Below are 6973 nucleotides of genomic sequence, written 5' to 3'. Positions count from 1 at the left end.
ACATCAGCGAATCTTTCCAGTGTCATTATTGACTTTTGGAGCAACTCAATTACAGTGCGTGGTTGGACCCGATAATGAATAATCCGACCCGAATCTTTGTCCGATCAAACTTTGTACCGTTGAATGCTTTGCTAATAAGGGTCGGAATGGTTAACGGATGAAAACCGTTTCAGCTTTATCCATTTCGGGATCTCAAGTTTTGAATTAAGTTTTTTTTTGTTTGGCTGTCATTTAATACTCTATATCTTCAATTTCTTTTTGGTAATGATGCCTTTGGGGTTACTTTCGCAACCTTGCTATTTGGCACGCAATATGGGCGCACAGCCCATCTCGTGTGCCACAAATAAGAGGTTGGGACTCACATCTTGGTCCCACCACCCTGTTGTGGCACGCGAGATGGGTTGCGCGACCATCTTGCGTGCCAAATGGCATTTTCCTTACTTTCGTTTATTGGTTATATCTCTCATAAAAGGAATTTTATCTTAAAGTGTTTTCTTGATAAAGAGGTTTTATACAACTAAATCTTCTATATATTTTAGGTCTATAAGTGTTATAGGATGTAATCCTATTGTTCAAATTCAGCTAAGCAAAATGACAAATGCTCAATACTCTGTATCAAAGTTTTCTCAACTCGTTAGTAGTTATGTGGCATTATAGTCCAAGCAAGATCACTTCACTGGTCCTCATCACCGTAATTATCACATGTTGGCCTTGTAGAGGAGAAAAGACGATTTTTCCTTCAATGAATAGTCTCACATGGACTAAATTGATAAATAGTTGAGGGTTTAAATTGCTTGTCCTCTCTGTGGGCTTTGAGGGTCCATATGAAGGGGGGTGTTTTGGGCTTTCTATTATTTGAGCTTGGCATATAACACGCGTGCGGGCCACGCCACTTTTTGAGGGTAACGGGTGCGCGAATTTTGGGGAGAACGTGCGAGATTTTTAGTAAGGTTCCTCAATGGCTAGGGGTTTTAAACTCTATAAATACAGTCCTTCTCATTTTCGGAAGACACAACAACGAAGGCTTCTTCTCCCTCTCTTCCTCTTCTATGTTGAAATAGAGACAAAATTCTTCTTCCTCTTAAATTTGTTCTTGTTTTTTTAATCTAGGGCAACCATCTTCATCTGAGCATAAGCTATTTACTCTCCCCCGAATACAGAGGCCAATCATTTCCGAGAGTTTTTACCTCTAGGGGAGAGGGGATCATCTGTGCCAAGACGATAGGCGGGTCCTCAATCTTTTAGGACAGTGTTTGCACAACTACTCCCGATCAGGCCAGATTTTCTTGTTTCTTTTATTTTGGATTTATTTACATGTTATAAGTTTAATTTAATATTTTTGATAAACAATCTAGAAGATTGAGTTTTATAGTTGTTAATTTATAAAATCTGAAATAATTTTAAATCTGTAATTAATTACCTTAATTGCTGATAAATATTTTTTGCAAATTAATCTGAAATTATATTCTGCTCATCTGATATAATTATTGTGATTAATTGCTCATTACTTGTTCAAACTTGTAATTAATTGTCAATTAGTTATAAATAATATTTCAAAATAAGTAATTGTTTTCTGTTTCTGTTACAAAATAAATCTAGAAAAAAATTTAGAATTATTACTTAAATTATTCTTGCTAATTACTATTTTAAAAATTAATTTGTTCAGTTTCATATTTATTGGTTAATATTACTAGTTCATAAATAATCTTGAATCAAGTACTTACCCTATAGTCATACTCCTAAGTAACTAGTTGAGTGGTATTGACAAAACTTTCATTCCCTTCAAATTCCAAAATACCTAGACTAGTTAACTTGAATCGGACTTATGGCTAACACAGATCATTCCAAGAGTGTCAAACCCGAGAAATCCATTTGTGTTAACTACAAATGATGGGCTAATCAGATGAAATACTGGCTCACTACCCTAGGTCTCCTATCTGCCATTAACACTTCTGAATCTTCATCTTTTGGATCTCAACCTATGAATTCCAACTCTCCTGATCCTGAACAACCTACACCTTCCACTTCTGCTTCTGGTGCTAGTTCATTCTCTAGTCATATGAAACCAGAAGAAATAAACTATCATTGTTGCCATAGGATTCTTAGTGCACTTGCGGACAACCTTTATGACATATATTATGAGTTCAAAAGTGCTAAAGACCTATAGAATGATCTTGAAGCAGAATATGACTTTGATGATGCCGGAATTCTGCGTTTCACGTCATCTTTCTTCAATAAGTTCATGATAGTTGATGAAAAACCTATAAATGAACAAATTCATGAATTCCAAGATTTTCTTCGTCACCTCCAATCAAAGGAAAACTCATTTACTAATGACTTTAAAGTTTCCTGTTTGATTGACAAACTTCATCCCTCCTGGTCTAGATTTGCTGGAGATCTCTGACACAAGCAAGGAGATCTAACATTAACTGAAGCCCTCAAGGCTATTCGTATTGAAGACCAACATAGACAAAATTCTAAAACCAAGACCGAAATGAAAGCTAAAATGAACTTAGTAGAGGATAAGTCTAAATCTAAGAATTTCAAACCCAAAGGGATGAAATTCAAGAAAAACAGAAATCCTTCAACAAATCATCCTCCAAATCAAATCGCAATTTTTCCAACCATAAGTCTGATGGAAAGTTCTGTTATGTCTGTGGTAGAACCAACCACTTGGCTCTAGGCCTGTCCAATTAGGCCTGAGGCCCGGTGCTCAGGTTGCAGAAACCCAGCGGCCATACGGGTCTTGGGCCGGGACGGCCATTGTCGACGCGCTGCACCGGCACGCCCGTCCAAGAGAATGGTCGGGCTAGCGTTTTATTATATATATATATATATATATATATATATATATTATATATATATTATATATATATAACTATTATATATATATATATCTATTTTATTATATATATTATATATTATATAATATATATATATATATATATATTATATATATATATATATTAATATATATATATATATATGAATACTATATATATTGAATAAGTAAGAAATTTCCATTAATTATTAACTCCAGTACATATATTACAGAATTGGCTAGGCTACTCAGGATTCTAACATAAGAAGCTTTAGAGAGGGGAGAGGACCCTGGCCGTCACCCTCAACTAAAGGACCAAGAGAGAATCCTGATTGACCCAAAGCCAAGCATAAAGCAAGTACAGATCTCATTACTAAACAGTCTATCTCTAAAAACTGAAATGAAAGAAATTAATTACATTGCTTTTCGGATTCCCAATTAGCAAGGATAATATTATTACCAGTCTTCCATGTGCAGGTTCTAAGCAAAACATTGATATCCTCGTAGAGTCGCCTAAATACCATTACCTTGTGCATCTGTTGAGCATGAAATACACGTCTATTCCTTTCTTGCCAAATATGCCAGACAGATGCACCTAAAGCCATTCTGGACAGCTTATAAGTTTTATCTTTCATTTTAAACTTAGATTGAATTTCTAGAGCTTCAGTTCTAATGTCATTTATGACCGTAGCATCAAGCTGAAGTTTGAGATTGCAGAGTTTCCAGATATATGCTGAGAAAGGACATTGAAAAAAAAGATGATCTCTAGACTCAATCCCACCAGAACAGAGTACACACTCCACAGCAGAGGTAATTCCAAATCTGGACAGTCTGTCCCTAGTAGCCAATCTATTATATAGACTTTTAATCAAGCAACAAGTCATCTTAGGATTTGAGGAAGGAAACCAAACCACATTAGAGAGCTCAAAATTTGAATAGGAGGTTCTTACTTGATCCCATGCTGATGCAAAAGTAAATTTCCCATTTGCATTTGGTAGCCAAATCCAGTGATCATCTTGCCCAGATATTTGAATATTTGATATATATTGAATTATTGGGAAAAGGCATGGCAATACAATATGCCATTGAGAATTTTGAATGATGTGAGCTACTGACCAATTTTCTGTACCTGTGAGATGTGGGTTTATTTGATGTAGAATATCCGTAAGTCTGCCTTCAAGAATCCATGGATCAAACCATAGAGAAGTTGTTTCACCATTACCAATAGATTTCCTTATGCAACACATTGCTTTTGATTTAAGACCTGATAAAAACTTCCAAGTTTCAGAGTCCATTGCATGAGCTGGTGCATCCCATATATTTCCTCCCCTGACATATCTGATATTCATCCATTTAGACCATAGAGTAGAAGTAGAAAGAAGTCTCCATATCAATTTAAGGGCAGCAGCATGACAGAGATCATCTAATCTCCTCAATCCAAATCCTCCTTCTTGCTTTGGACGACAAATATCCTTCCAGTTGATAGAATGTAACTTACCTTTCCATAGAAAGTTAGCAAAAATAGACTCCAAACTGTGAACAGTTGAGTTGGGGAGTTTGTAGACAAAATACCAATATGCAATGGTACTATATAGAACTGATTTGATGAGTTCAATCCTCCCAACAAATGATAAAGAGTATGTCATCCAGCCCTCAATCTTTTTCCTAACTTTATCAATAAGTGGCAGAAAATCTTTAGCTTTAGGATAATTGAAAGATAAAGGTAACCCCAAATATTTTACAGGTAGAGACCCACTTGATATGCCCATAATAGCACTTAGAACATCTTTATTTCTGCATCATTTACTGAAAAAAATTCTGCTTTTGCTTTTATTGATACTCAGTCCTGTATTCAGTGTAAGAGACTCCAACAAATTGTTAATGCCTTCAAAGGATTTCCTGTTAGCTCTACAAAAAACCAGCATGTAAGAGACTCCAACAAATTGTTAATGCCTTCAAAGGATTTCCTGTTAGCTCTACAAAAAACCAGCATATCATCAGCAAATACAAATTGTTAATGCCTTCAAAGGATTTCCTGTTAGCTCTACAAAAAACCAGCATATCATCAGCAAATAATATATGAGACACTTGTAAATTCTGGTTTTTCTTAATATTTTGTATTTTCCCGGAAATTGTTGCAAGCTCCATGCTAATAGACCAAAATTCCATCACCAATACAAAGATATATGGAGATAGAGGATCCCCCTGTCTTATACCCCTATTGCTTTGAAAATAACCAGTTGAAGAGCCATTTAACAGGACTGAAAAAGAAGGAGTAGAGAGGCACTCTTTGATCCAATTGATCCATATAGCTGGAAAACCCATGCAGTGCATAATATAGTATACAAACTCCCTATTTATGCTATCAAAAGCTTTATGCAAATCAATTTTAAAACAAGCTCTTTTCCCATGCTTCTTAGAGAAATCCCTTAGTAACTCATGTGCCAATAAAGAACATTCACCTATTTGTCTACCTTGAAGAAAAGCATGTTGATTATTTGAAATCAACTCTCCCACCACCAACTTCAATCTGTTACTTAAGATCTTAGTAATAATTTTGTAAATAACATTGCAACAAGAGATAGGCCTATAATCTTGAATGGACGTGGCTTCTTTTGATTTTGGCACTAGTGTGAGGAAAGTGTGATTTATTTGTTTTAGAATTTTACCTGAAGAGAAGAAAGATTTCACAGCTAATACCACATCATCCTTGATCAAATTCCAATTGTGTTGGTAGAAATAAGCGTTAAACCCATCTGGGCCTGGAGCCTTATCTGGATTCATTTGGAAAAGTGCTTCTTTAATCTCCTTGAGATCGATTTCCTTAACTAACCATTGCTTAGCTTCAAAAGTAAGAATTTTCTTCACTGTGACTTTAGGAAACACATTCCAATATGAAGATTGATTGAAAAGTTCTTCATAAAATCTGGGAGCAATCAGCTTCATCTTGACAAAAGAAGAAATAGGAGACCCATCTTGATCAATTAAATTCCTGATATTGTTTGTAGAAATCCTGTGCTTGATAGCATTATAAAAGAATTTTGTGTTTCTATCTCCTTGTTGAAGCCATAATTGTCTGCTTTTTTGTCTCAGTTCATTTTCTTCTTTATCAAGCCAACCATTAAGCTCATAAGATACTGCTGATTCTGAAGCCTGTAGTTCCTCATTATCCATATCATGATTTAATTTGCTTTGAATGATCTCCAACTGTTTAGATAATCTAATAATATTAGCCTTTGTTGAAGAAAATGACTCTTTAGTCCATTGTTTCAGAGCTAATTTAAGATATTTAAGTTTAGAAACAAGAATGAACATGGGAGAGCCTTCAAAATGATTTTTCCAGACCTCTTTGATCACTTCTTCATATCCCTGGCATTGAACCCAGTAGTTAAAGAACCTGAAAGGTTTTGGATCTGAATTTGTGCAGGCCACAAGATGAACAATAGCTGGAGTATGATCACTAGAAGAGGTACTTTTATATTCTATAAAAGCATGAGGAAATTTCTCAATCAATTTAGCATTGCCCAGAGCCCTATCTAACTTACCATAGATTCTGTATCTCCCTTGCTGATTATTATGCCATGTCCAAGTTGACCCTGTACTTTTGATATCAGATAGACCACATAGCTGAAGACAGTCATTGAAAGCTTGAAGCTTCTTGGTAGTTAGTTTCATACCTCCAATTTTCTCTGAAGTGAATCTACAAACATTGAAATCACCCACTAGCAACCATGGCATATTGTTAACTTGAGTAGAGGTAGCTGTAATGTCAGTCCATAAAGATGATCTTGTTAATTCTGAATTCTCTCCATAAATGACACCAAATATCAGAATGAGTCCTCCATTGTTCTGGAGACTTATAGTAACTTGTTGTAAAGTAACTGATAACACTATCCCATTCCACACATCAGAATCCCAAGCTATCCATATTCTACCTCTACTAGAAGCAGTATAGTTGTTACAATACGACCATTGAGAAGGAATACATTTTGTAATTCTGTATGCCTTTGCTGATTTTACTTTGGTCTCTATCAAACCCACAACACTGGGTTGCAAAGATTGAATATGTCTTTTAATATCTCTTCTCCTACCCAAATTGTTCATACCTCTAACATTCTAAAATAACATTGTCATGAGTAATTATTTGAGGAG

Source organism: Asparagus officinalis, chromosome 10, assembly GCF_001876935.1.
Source record: "Asparagus officinalis chromosome 10, Aspof.V1, whole genome shotgun sequence".
In the NCBI taxonomy this organism is placed as follows: Eukaryota; Viridiplantae; Streptophyta; class Magnoliopsida; order Asparagales; family Asparagaceae; genus Asparagus; species Asparagus officinalis.
This window is presented reverse-complemented; position numbering follows the sequence as displayed.